The sequence below is a fragment of the Pygocentrus nattereri genome, chromosome 3, assembly GCF_015220715.1.
Source record: "Pygocentrus nattereri isolate fPygNat1 chromosome 3, fPygNat1.pri, whole genome shotgun sequence".
NCBI classification, from domain to species: Eukaryota; Metazoa; Chordata; class Actinopteri; order Characiformes; family Serrasalmidae; genus Pygocentrus; species Pygocentrus nattereri.
The window spans coordinates 21,521,304-21,535,720 of NC_051213.1; the positions used below are offsets into that span (position 1 = coordinate 21,521,304).

Consider the following 14,417-nt stretch of genomic DNA (forward strand, 5'->3'; position numbering starts at 1 on the left):
TTCTACACTGTCCATTGCTCTGGATGGTTGACCCAAGATATTTGAAGTCATCCACCTTTACGACCTCTACTCCTTGCATCTTCACCTTTCCACCTACCTCCCTCTCATTCACACACATGTATTCCGTCTTGTCTCTACTGACCTTCATTCCTCTCCTCTCCAGTGCAAACCTCCACCTCTCCAGATTCTCTTCCACCTGCTCTCTACTCTCACCATAAATTACAATGTCATCTGCAAACATCATGTTCCATGGAGCCTCCTGCCTGACCTCATCTGTCAACCGTTCCATCACCATTGCAAACAAGAATGGGCTCAAAGCTGATCCCTGATGTAACCCTACCTTCACCTTGAAACCATTTGTCACTCCAACTGCACACCTCACCACTGTCTCACTATCCTCATACTTGTCCTGCACCGCCCTAACATACTTTTCAACTACCCCTGACTTCCTCATACAGTACCACAGTTCCTCTCTTGGCACCCTATCATATGCCTTCTCTAGATCCACAAAGACACAATGTAGCTCCTTCTGACCTTCTCTGTACTTCTCTGCCAACACTCTCAATGCAAAAATTGCATCTGTGGTACTCTTTCTGGGCATGAAACCAAACTGCTGCTCACTGATCTGAACCTCTCACCTTAGCCTTGCTTCAACAACTCTTTCCCATACCTTCATGGTGTGGCTCATCAACTTTATACCCCTGTAGTTACTGCAGCTCTGCACATCACCCTTGTTCTTAAAAATGGGGACCAGTACACTGCTTCTCCACTCATCAGGCATCCTCTCACTCTCCAGGATTTTGTTAAACAACCTGGTTAAAAAGTCCACTGCCTTCTCTCCTAAACATCTCCATACCTCCACAGGTATGTCATCTGGACCAACTGCCTTTCCATTCTTCATCCTTTTTAAAGTTGCCCTCACTTCCACCTTACTAATTCTCAGCACTTCCTGATCCACAATCTCTCCCCCCATTGTCCTCCTCTCTCTCTCGTTTTCCTCATCCATTAGTTCTTCAAAGTACTCCTTCCATCTACTCAACACTCTCTGTTCACTCACTAGTACATTTCCCTCTCTATCCTTTATCAGCCTAACCTGCTGTACATCCTTTCCAGCTCTATTTCTCAGTTTAGTCCTTTACTCCTTCTTTACTGTCCAGCCTCTCATACAGCTCATCATAGGCCTGAGCCTTTGCCTTTGCCACCATTCTTTTTGTTATGCAACTAGCCTCACAGTACTCCTGCCTACTTCCTTCATCTCTCTGGTTATCCCACTTTTTCTTAGTTGCCTTCTTCTTCTGAATACTCTCCTGGAATTCCTCATTCCACCACCAACTTTCCTTGTCTTCTTTCCTCTGACCAGACGAAACACTCAGGTAGCTCCTCACTGCCCCCAAGGGCCTGTTGCAATTTTTCCCTGAACTGCCTGCAACCATCCTCCTCCTTCAGCTTCCACCATCTAATCTTTGGCTCTGTCTTCACTCTCTTCCTCTTCTTTGTTTCTAATCTCATTCTACAGACAACCACCCTATGCTGCCTTGCTACACTTTCCCCTGGTACCACTTTACAATCTTCAATCTCCTTTAGGTGGCATCTCCTGCTAAGGATATAATCCACCTGTGTGCACCTCCCTCCACTCTTGTATGTCATCCTGTGTTCTTCCCTCTTCTGAAAATACGTGTTCATCACAGCCATTTCCATTCTCTTTGCAAAATCTACAACCATCTGACCTTCCGCATTTGTCTTTCACACCATACATACCCAGCACCTCTTCATCCCCTCTGTTCCCTTCACCAACATGTCCATTGAAGTCTGCACCAATTACTAATCTCTCCTCTCTAGGGACACCATCTACCACTTCATCCATCTTACTCCATAATTCCGCTTTCTCCTCTAACCGACAACCAACCTGTGGTGCATATGAACTGACCACATTCAAAATTACACCATCAACCTCCGATTTAGGCTCATGATCCTGTCTGACACTCTCTTTACATCCAGAACACTTTTCACAAGCTGTTCCTTTAGGATTATCCCTACTCCATTTCTCTTCCTCTCTACACCATGATAGAACAGTTTGAAACCACCTCCAATGTTCCTGGCCTTGCTTCCTTTCCATCTGGTGTCCTGGACACACAGAATATCTACCTTCCTTCTCTCCATCATGTCTGCAAGCTCTCTGCCTTTACCAGTCATTGTCCCTATGTTCAGAGTCCCTACTCTAACCTCCACACTCCTGCCTTTCCTTCTCTCTCACTGCCTTCTAACCCACCTTCCTCCTCTCCTCTTTGATGGTCTTTGACCTACAGTAGTGCAATTTCAACCGGCACCCTGCTGGTCAACAGCACCGGAGGCGGTATTTGTTAACCCGGGCCTCGACCGATCCGGTGTGGCAATCATATTTGTGATCCACATGATAGTTTTGGCACAAGTTTTACGCCGGATGCCCTTCCTGACGCAACCCTCACCATTTATCCGGGCTTGGGACCAGCACCAGAAGTACACAAAGTAATGGCTGGTTTTCTCAGTTAGTTCATATATATTTTTGCCAAACATTTATGGTAAAAGCTTTATATCAATACAGCCATTGGTGGACAGTGGACTCCAAAAGAGTTCGCTGTGAATATAATTTACTCCCTTCTTTTTAAACCTAACACAGAAAATGGCTTAACGGAATGAAATTTTGTCCTTAAGGTCAGTCATTCAGTGATGAGGGCAGGGTAATTGCTGTCAGTTTCAAAAATACTTAGAACCATGGTGACATAGTCAACACTTCTCTACTTTCTTTTCCTTTGCCGTTTCTTCACACACACACACACACACACACACACACAGACGGGGGGAGCTGGAGCCTATCCCAGCGGTCATTGGGCAGAAGGCAGGAAACATCCTGGACAGGTCACCAGTCCATCAAAGGGCTGTTTCTCTAATCATGATAAAAATACAGAAATAAACAATTCATGGCTGATATTTTGGCATAAAGGTAACAGTGCTGAAGTCTAACAGCACAGCTGAACACATCACAGGAATATGTCAGTAATGCATCACTACTGGATTGGCTTTGATGAAAAAGGTGGCTAAACTATGTTTAGGTGGGTTAATCATTCAGTCATGGAAAGTATAGCAACAAGTGTGAGACTCCAGTAAACCTGCATACCTCCATCTCTAGGCATATGTTTCTACTACAACCAATAAGTTTTATAAATGAATGAATTAATGAACACACAAATGACTGAAAGAATGAATGAATAAGTGTTGATGCCACAGTGGTAGGTTTGTAAACACATGCAATATTGTGTTTGCTAAGGTTTACACATATGTGATGTTAAAGAAGCTAACTGTTGTAAACAGAAACCTCAAAAGATTTATGGGATTTTGTGCAAACATGTAGGTGCATAGTTTCCTGCAAGTCGGTCTGAACAGTAGGTCTCAAGCATATCCAAAGCTAAAAATCGAGCAATTTACTGTCCAACAAACATTTACGATATTAGATGGTCACAGGACCATGTAATTGGGAGCCCGTTTCACAGCAGGAGGAACGACCATCTATTTAAGATTAAAGACAAAAAGACGTTTAGAGGCATACAGCAGCAGACAGAAAAACTATTTTCAGTCTGCTGAAAAACTGAAGAGCAAAGGCCTACAGAGCTTTCTAAAGAAGTACGATGAATATAAAATTGAAGCCCAGTTGCAGTTAAAAATGCATGTATTCAGCATCCCTCAGAGTGTAGTCAAACATATATATGCATACAGTGTCTCTGTGACTTTTATAAGCATATAGCTCATCAGGCACCCTCTATTAGCAAAGTTTGTGCATTAACTTTGTGTGTTTCATAACTACATTTTATTTATTTACACACTGACATTATTTGCATTTTTACTCACTTTTATTTATTTCAATGGTGTCTTTCATATAGTCTCAATGTTTAAGCTTTACTGTGCTGCTTTTCTTTCTTTTAACCACATGTAAACTGCTTTAAGATGCTTCTCTTACATGAGGGTCTACAAATACAAGCCATCATCTTAGTCTAACAAAGATAACAATAACAGCAAAAGTAACAATGATAATACTAAGTTGATGAAGACAATTACAAAATGAGAAAATATATTTACAACAGTGGCAAAAGTGGACTGACTTTGGTTCACTAAGTTTTCATTTCATTTCATTTATTTCCTGCCTTTTGCTTCCTACTGGAGCGACACCAAGAGGGACACAGTAGAGACCCAGCAGAGTCCTTTCTTTTGTTGGGGGGGGGGTGTTTGTTTTGGGTTCTTTTCCCTCCGTCAGTACCTGGAAACAGACCCAGCACTTTGGCGTTTATCACAATAATTAGGGCCCGCGGATAATTGGTAACTAATTAATTCATGATTGCTAATTTAAGGACAGCCTTCCAAAAAACCCCAAACACATCCTTGAACACCTGCCAACACGTTTCTCACCACCGCCCACAGCAATCTGCATTTCCTCATTGTGCTGCGAAAAAGATAGAGTGGGAAAATGCTCAAATGAAGAGAGGATCTTGAAGAGACTCCAACAGCTGTTCAACAAGCTGCTTTTCTAGGGTAACGACAGTGACAAAGTCTGGTGTGGGTGTGTGTGTGTGTGTCTGGGGTGGGGGGTGGGGGGGTTGTTGGGGGACAATGAAGGTCATAAAATTTAGTGACGCTTTTTGTGACATTATGCACCATGTCCATGAACAATTCTGCCAGCAATGATGCTTAATTGCTTTAGAGGCATGAAAAGCTTGCATTTTCTGGCCCCCAGGCTTGAATACACAGAAAGGATGTCAAACAAAGCTGTTGCTTTCTATGCTAGAAAAATGAGACATTTACTTTCAAGAATATGACAATGTCCTTCATGATGAGCATGTGGTCAATAACCTTACACTAATGCCTCAATAATGCCACTAAACTACTAAACCCTAAATTCAACATTTCAACACGGGTCAGGTTTCAGTTGGACTACAGGCTCTAACCATGGTCATGGTTGTGGAGATCACCTTCATGTCTTTAAAAGAGCAAAGGAGGAACAGAAGCACAGAGGAAAAGGTCTCAGCCATGAGGGATTTCATGGATGTGTAGCTGAGGCAGTACTGCATGTGGATGACAAGCTGCTGTCTGGAGAAGCAGCTCAGAGGAAAGCTGACCCATCTGAGGCTATCTGTGCCCAAAGACTGTATACAAGCTCCTGCACTTTCCAATGCCACATAAGCCATGTGACCTTCATTTCATATATGCTTCTCTATTCTGTATAATTAAAAGATGAAGTGCTGTCCTAGTACTCACATTAGAAACAAAGCATTTATTTCATACAGTGAACCATATGGACTACTAAGCACACTATTGCTAAGGAGAATACTGTAGTTTGACTCACGTACAGGCAGGGTTTGTTTGAATTTAACAGAAATTATTCATTGTCCATGGTAGTCCACCTTGTAGATGTAAACGAAGAGATGATAGCTCATCTGCTGCTGCACAGTTTGTGTTGGTCATGCCCTAGTCCTTCATCAGTGGTCACAGGACGCTGACCACAGTGTCTAATAGAGTTGGCTGGATATTTTTGGCTGGTGGACTAGTCTCAGTCCAGCAGTGATAATGAGGTGTTAAAAACTCCAGCAGCACTGCTGTGTCTGATCCACTCAGACCAGCGCAACACACACTAACACAGCACTACCACATCAGTTTTACTGCAGCGTTGAGAACGATCCACCACCCAAATAGTACCTGCTCTGTCAGAGTCCATGGGGGTCCTGACCACTGAAGAACAGGGTAAAAGGGGGGCTAACAAAGTATGCAGAGAAACAGATGGACTACAGTCTGTAAATGTAGAACTACACTGTGCACCTATATAGTAATGGAGCTGATAAAATGGACAATGAATGTAGAAACAAGTAAGTGGTTATAATGTTATGCCTGATCGGTGTATAACTAAAAACATTTATATATTATTCAAAATATAGTATATGTGGAGCACTGTGCAAAAGGCAGGGAGTCAAAAGAAAAAAGTGAAAGACATTTTTTCCCAAAATAATAAAAAATAAAATAAAAATCTTTTTGTAGAATTTACTACAAAGATGTGGAGAAAATTTTTTAATTAATTTATTTAATTTTTAAAAAATGAACATTTGACGTGTGGAGTAACAGTTTATGGACTGATGAATAGCCAACTTTGAATACTGTACTTTTTGAGGATTTAACAGGAAGTGTGTAAAAATATATGCACATTTCTTTGAAAAATTGAAAGCAATCACCTAAAAAGAATGGAAGCTATACTAAAGGCAAAGGGGAAACACACTAAACACTGAAAATTCTAGTATTGTGTTTAGTTATTAAGACATCTGCGCAATTTTCTGTTAATTAAATGTTTTCTGGCCTTTTCCCAAAACTTCAACATGAGTAAGTTAGACTTAATGGCCATTTTGACTGGAAATAAAATAAATGGAGGATGGTTTATGACTTTTCCACATTGCTGTATCCATTTGTGTATTATAAAAAAAAACTAACATGAAACGAACACTTGGTTGCATGGGGAAGAGACGAATGAGAGCGTAACTAAAAGCCTGTGCCACAGATTGTAATGGCTGAAATGCTTTTCAGAATCAGTGCAATCTATAGGACACATTCTACCTAAAGTTGGCAATTATGGATAAAAGCAACATTACTCTCCACCTTTCTTCACAGAGCTCAAGTATAATGCAATCTCATAGAGTATGGCTTGAGAGTGGAGGCTTGTCTGACATTAGCAAAGATACTTCAAAAATGAGTAAAACTCCAGTACCCAATGGCTTTCACTCTCCTCTTCTCACTTACTGGCCATAATGGAAACTGCTCTTCAGAGACTATGTGCAGATAAAGCAGGTCTTAGTAAATGTTTTGAGTGGTAGACCGGCTGCAGCAGGATTAGGAGCTCAGATTAACACCATGTTTCTAGAGAGGATTTTCTCTATCTTCAAAAATGCCCCAGGAGAAGGACAGTGATCTTTTGAATCAGCTGACTTGTGACTTTGTTCATGAGAAGGCCTATGAGGTGTAAGTGCATCTGAAGCACTGCCGAACGTATCGGTGGGACCGTGTATGTCAACTGGAGGACACTCATCGCCCTGCAGCAGAATTGAACACCCAGCTGACTCAACCACAAACCTCAGGCTCAAAGACTCCTATATGAACACTTAGTCATTTAAAAGCTAGGTCAGTCATACTGATCCATATACTCTCTCTGAGGAGAGTGCAAGGTGAAACTGTCTGGACTCTAAGTCAACTTAATTAAACATAATATTCTGCAGAAAAGTGCTACTATGAGGTTTAGCTGTATTGTACTGCTTATGATAAGACCTTCATTGAGCACTGCTTCTGTCTAGTTAAAGATACAGAAAGGCTTACAGTAGACACTGTTTAATCTGAGAAAACTGGCATAGACCATAGTTACTAATTTTACTTTCAACACAGGCTCAAAGAAAGTACAAATACTTCAGATGTGAAAAATAACCTTGTTGACATCACTGCTAAGAAATCTGGATTTAAGTTTGAAAGAAACATAAAAGGGAGAATTACTGTTAAATACTCTTAGAGATGAAATAAACTGTTTTCCAAACATCATTCCAAACAAAAAATCTGACTGATATGAGGAATAAGGCAGAGTTTATGTGCAAATCTAACTCATTCTGCTTGCATTCTGAACAACACTGGCGATTGCTAAATGCAGAACTTACAGGCTGTGTGCATGAAAAAATGCCAAATGGCTTCTCTTCCTCATGCATATTGAGGGGGCACTGTGCACAACGTGGGAGGATTGCACAAAAAAGGTGGTGATATTACACGTGTAACCCATTACATATTCCGATCGATTCAGTAAAGTTTGAGCAACTCGCAGCAGCTGGTTTTGCATTGATTTTCCTACATTTTTTTGTATTTTATACAGTCATTTCTCAGTAAGCCAGATAACATAAGACCAAATTTCAGGCTTGTACAATAGCAATGTGCCTCAGTTCTTCTGGACAGTCTTGACTTTGGGCTTAAGTTATCTGGCCAAGAAATCTTGCTTTGTGAAATACCGGTGAGCTGTAAATTTATGTTATGATCTCAAAAATGCACTGTTAAAAGACTTTCTTTAACAACAGGAACAGAAAAATGGTTTGATGGAGGCATGGGTGCCAAATGCACCAAAAGTAAGCTTAGAATCAGAATAAGACTGTAAACTCTTGGGATCAGGTGTACATGTGTGAGAAGACATGGCCTCAATATGAGCGCAGAAGTGTTCTCATTTCCCAATTGTTCTTTCTTTTTTTTCCAGCAGAAGTAAAAAAAAATATCTCTGTGGAATGTTTTAGGAAAGAACTTAATTTATTAACATTTCTTCATCACTGAGCTTTAAGTATCTGTTCAGTCTCAAGCTTGCTGATGAGCTTTAAAACCTTGTGCCTCACAAGTGAGTAGTTAATGGGTGGGGTCATACCCACTTTGCTTGATAAGCAGTCTTATGCCGTGTTCACGTTTGCATCTGTTTGAAAAAACAAAGCTCTGCGCTTCATGGCTTGTACAAGATGATAACATGAAGTCACTGAAACACTGTCATGAACACAGCATTACTCGATGTGCCTGTACTAGTATGGTCATCTGGCCCAGAGAGATAAAGAAATAAATATCTTTTAAAAAGAAATTTGATAAACTATTTACATTAACCTCTTTCTAGTATTCTATCCCTCATTTCTATCCCTTCCTATTTCTCTTTCTCTCTCTGTCTCTGGAATAGAAAAGAATGGCTGCAAAGGGCCAGAGACCTCTGTAACAAACATTATTTATTGGGTCTTTTTATCGTGGAAAAGCTGTAAGGGAGCACAGGCTACAGTTGCTACTGGATTCCTCCTAAGCTTATTAAAGTTCCGTCTGCCTTCTGTCTGCCGGCCCAGGTCCCAACAGGGGGGCTAAAGGGGGTATTTCATAAAGAAAATTCCATCCATCATGCTCCCCGATGAAATTAATATATGTCACAGGCAGTTCTGACAATTTAATATCAAGCTGAGAGAGAAGCTCCCTTCTACAGAGCTCTGGCAGCATGCCTGAAACTCACAGATATAGTGGAGACATACATATTCTGCTCTGGTCTGCTCTGCCTATACAAATTGCCTCATTCTGTGGTCTGGTCGCACAACATGGCTTGCTTTTTATAAAAATGTCAGTTTGAAATATAACATCAGCTTATGAAACAGATGCTGGATTTTGTATGCAAAAAAACACTTCATAATACATTATTATTATATTTCATTTCATTAACAAGTGTACATAAACACTGCACAATTATCACGCAAGGGCAGCAGAGTTTTAGCTCTGTGCATGAGTATTTCCAGTGAAAGCGCATTCTCTTTAAAGGCTCACTTGACCAGCACTCACAACTGATGAACAATAAAAACTGGCTACAGTGGACTGTCTTCATTACAGGGGTGTGGAAGGATGGTTCTCACCACATGGTCAACTTACATTTACTGAAATTTATAGATGTAAGAGTAAAAATAAACAGTTGCCTGAGGGAGGTCTTTATTTCCTCCTGCTTTTTAGTATGAAATTCTGAAAGCAAACGCTGCATGAAAAATGCCAAAGCTAGACAGAGCTGATCAGCACTGCATGACTGCACAGGCCCTGATATGACTTTGTCTTCGCTATAATGATGGTACCGTCATGATAATGAAGGCAAAGCCAAATCAGGACTACACTGCATTACGATTAGGGAGACGCAAACAAACGGGATTTATATTCTATAACATGATTGCATGCCCCATGCAAAAAAATTCTCACGCTACAGGCTGGTTCTACCACTGCATCATTTCTGAATTATTTGTGGGGGGTTTGGTCGAAATAAAAATCTATGTCAAATATTGGCAACTACTAAGTAGTCAAAGGCAACCAACTGATTTAAACACGTAATGAAGATATGCATACAGCAAGTGGAATGCAGATTCTCTAGCATATGAAGAGAGATTCAGATGAGCCTTTGGGGTCAGTTTAGCTTCTGGTTATTCTGTATCATGTCTCTCTGTCTTTCTCTGCTTCAACAGTATTCAGGTAGTACTAATGCTAATTAAACGGATTAAAGAATTTAACTACCTTGCCAAATACAGATTTTTTGTGCACACATTCTGCTGAAGGCAAATGTTGATTATTTCATGCTGGCCATCATTTCCTTTTCAGAGCTAAAGGCCAAGAGGTAAGATTGCAATATGCAGCCTCACAGTCATAAAGAATGTAAGATTTGAGTATGAGGCCAGCAGAATGTAATTAAAAAAGGGCTTTATTCTCCATCCATCTCAAATCACTTCACAGAATTAAGAGATGTTCTAATGCACTACTCCAGTAATATCATGGTATCCTAACATCATATGTTTGCATCTGCACAGACTATTGAAAATTTATTTATTAAAAAAAAAATAAAACTGACTATCATTCTTTTGGCTAAATAGCTAGCCGTGTGCACACGTATCTCCGTGTGTGTGGCAGCAAATTCAGCATATGAAGCAGAAGGACACAGGAAGCTCATTACTCAGAGCAGATGGGCAGAAGAAGAGATGGCTGAAACCACAGCTTTCCCTTTCCCTTTTGAGTATGTGAGTGTAGGAGATGAAAGGGCATGAGGGGCAAGCAGATATGCACATACACACATGCAAGCAAATACCGCACACACGCAGGCACCCAAACACACACACAAACAGCAGAGTGCAGGGCTTACAGAAACAATATAACGTTCATGGTTACATGATTTAATACTTAAAATTGTTATCTGCTACCTATCTTTCTAAATGCACTCACTATGTGATTAATCCATTAAACTTTGTTGCTGGATTGAAGAAGAAAAAAGCATGTTAGTAATTTGCCAACAATTTATGGGCACTTTGCATGCATATTTTTCTCCTTCTGCCTCTCTTATAGTAGGAAACAGAGCCTGACAGACACTTATTTAAATGCATTTATCCCCACAGTGTTTTTATTTGCAGCAATCAACCACTTCATGTGCATCTTCTTGTTTCTAAACTCATCAACCATTTTATCAGCTCTGCTTACCATATAGCTGCACTTGAAGTTCTACAATTACAAACTGTAGACCTGTTTTTCTGCATACTCTCTTAGCCCTCTTCTACCCTGTTCTTCAAAGATCAGGACCACCACAGAGCAGTAATCATGTGGGTGGTGGATCATTCCTAGCACTGTAAGGGACACTGATAAGGTGGTGGTGTGTTAGTGTGTATTGTGCTGGTGCGAGTGGATCAGACACAGCAGTGCTGCTAAGGTTTTAAACACTGTGTCCACTGAATGTCCACTCCATTAGACATTTCTACCTTATCGGTACACCTTGTAAAGTCATAGATAGTAGCTCATTTGTTGCTGTACAGTTTGTGTTTGTTAACTTCTAGTCCTTCATTAGTGGTCACAGGATGCTGTTGGCCAGATATTTTGGTTGGTGGAGTAGTCTCAGTCCAGCAGTGATATTGAGGCATTTAAAACCACTGCTGTATCTGATGTACTTGCACCAGTGCAACACACACTAACACGCCACTACCATGCTGAGAATGATCCACCATTAAATAAAACCCATGGGGGTCCTGACCATTGAAGAACAAGGTGACAAGGGGGCTAACAAACTGTGCAGAGAAAACAAATCTAGGTGGTAAGTGGATCTTATACACTGTACAAAGAATGCAGATACAAGGAGGTGCACTTAATGAAGTGGCCAGTCACAAAAGTGTACAAATGCATATAAATATAAATTAACTTTTTACTGAAAGATTTTATTAAAGCTTCGCAAAAAAACAGGGTGGGGATGCAAGACAGAATTCCAACATTAATGTCTGGTGTGACCACCATTTGCCTTTAGCAGCACAACTTTATTTTTTAACAAATTGCTGCAAAATGGGACAAATCCAAGTGTTGCAAGTCATTTTAAGGGCTTCCTAGTTTTGTCAAGGGCTTTCCTTGTTTTCCAATAAACTATTTTATGACTTTTGTCCATTAGATTTTTTAGTAGCTTTTAAAACTCTGATTACTCAAGTATTAATTTTTGGTAGATTATTCAAGATAATAATGGTTAGCTATTAACACTGACCATGTGGCAGTATTTTCGCTGCATAAGAGGTTTCTCCTAATTTTAAACTGAGACTGTCCTAGCCGTGCACATTAAGTAAAGGATTAGAGATATTAAAAGACTTGTTCTGCAAAAAATAAAAAAAAATAAAAAAATCTAACTTACACAATTTTCAACAGACCCCTGGGGTCTGTTGTCCAAATTTTGTCAACAGGTGGTGAGTAGAATTCTGACTGCTCTTTACATGTATCATGATGTGGAAGAACATGGACACCACAAGACAACATTTGTGATTTCTGTTTCTTATTATAAACAACTGTTAATCTTAAACATTATCAAATATCATCAAGACATTTCTTTATTAAAAAAGAAATAGCAGAAATTGTGAACACAGCGGAGTCAGATTCTGCAGGGCAGTTCTAAAGTAGCAAAAGTGGCTGCAAGCAGCTTTCAGCTTCCACTCAATTTTGTTCATTTTTTATAGATATCAGCTTGTCCTATTGTGAACCACACTTAAACGTTGGTGTGACCTTGATTAAGACCTGTATGCAGTATGGGTGAGTTTAGAGAAGTTCTGGGCACCTATTTACAGAAAAGATTCAGCAAACTACTGGCATCTAGCATTTGTTAGCAGCATTAGCCTCACAGCTGCAGTGATAAACAAATGTTTTCAAATGTTTTCATCAAAATTTCATCTGAGTCTCTAGTTTAAATGAGAAACTGGGTAAATTCCAAATACCCTGAACTGATGTTATTCCAAAATGACCCTTTATAGCAGCTCAGAATTTGAGAACAAATAAACAATTGAATTCCACAAGAATAATATGAGACTAACGCATCACAGTGATCAGAGTACACAATTACATTTCACAAGCTCACTTTACCCTGTGTATAGAGATCACAGGAAGAATTTGTTTAGTCCAAAGGGAATATTCAACACAGTACACAGGCAGTGACTACAAAAATAAGGATAAACAAATTCTTGAGTGGTATATAATTGGCTAAGAAGGTTGTATTCTATCACTGGGACGCAAGTTCGATTCCCATCGATGCAGCCCTAGTGCACTCCTGGCCTCTGTGTTGTCACAGGGCTGGAAGGATGGCTTAGCTCCTCTGTCCCTGTCGATACAGGGTGACCCAACTGTGGTATTTGTTAGGTCATGTATAGAGAATTGGAAGGTTAGTGCACCTATAATGTTTCATGAGTGGCACATTGAAAAAAAAGCAGCGCCAGCCTACACGTGTCACAGAGGCAGCATGTGTTAGCCCTTATCCTCCACACTGGTAGCTACTGTGAGATAGGGGAAATACAGATAGCAGGAATTGGCAAAGACTAACCGAGGACATTGTGCAGAAAATTGGGTAAAAATTAAAGTGTAACACAAATCCTCGATTAAATCAACTGGGAGGAAAAGTGAGGCGAGTGAGCAACAGAGATAGTTCTGTCAGCACAGATGTGGTTTGTAAGTGTCTTCTTGTTTAGTGATTTGTGCGATTCTGAAATTGAGTTCAGCAAGAGGCACAGGGCACAAATTGCCCCAGTACAGAGAGGTCGCAGTGCTGCTACACAGTTTCAGTGGCAGAAGTCCAGTGCTGAGAACAGACTGAGACACTCTAGTCTGATTAATAAGCTATTAGCAGCCTCTGGACCCTTACTATGGACATATCCAGCCTCAGAACCTTTCATACCTGTCAATTTAAAAATTAAAAAAAATAAAAAAATAAATAAATAAAAACACACAAAGCTGACAAGAGTCACTCTTTCTTTCAGTCTCTCATTTTTATTTTCTATAGCGCAACATCTAAAAGTAAATAGTACTTAGGGCACAAGACTTTCAGGTAACAATAGTTTGTGTACAACACTGAATGAGAGCTTATATAAAGTAATTGCTAACCAGTGACCTAAGTTTAGGAGTTTTGCTTCTCTTAGGTCCCACTGTCTACGTTAGTTAAGTGTCTACCATTATACTAATTACTAGTTACACTGCTAATTATAATCAGAAAATTATGAAATATAAATATTTTGTGAGTATGGCTGATTTTAAGGACTGTTTAAGAAATAACTGAGGCTGCATAATTTATATTACATAACGCTATTTGAATTTGTGATAAACAATTGTTATTAATTGGTATATTTCTTAAACTTAACACATTACCAATACAATGTTTTATTACACACTTCTATAACCTAAGAAAAGCTGCATTAGTCTGCATTGAAGTCCCTGTAGTTGGAATGTTAAGAGGTTAAATAAACAAAAGAACGGGTGAAGCTTCTGGGACTCTTACCGGTTTTGATAGTTTGTGATAACTTTGTTATTTTTACATGTTTTGCTCTCTTTACAGAACTTTTTTT

The 14,417-nt window shown here is 39.9% G+C and overlaps 1 protein-coding gene across 3 annotated transcripts in view; it reads right to left on the minus strand.

Annotated features, from left to right (window-relative positions):
* ascc3 (activating signal cointegrator 1 complex subunit 3) overlaps positions 1-14,417 on the minus strand; it is a 149,869-nt gene that overhangs the window by 65,572 nt on the left and 69,880 nt on the right. The gene's annotated exons all lie outside the window — the stretch shown is intronic.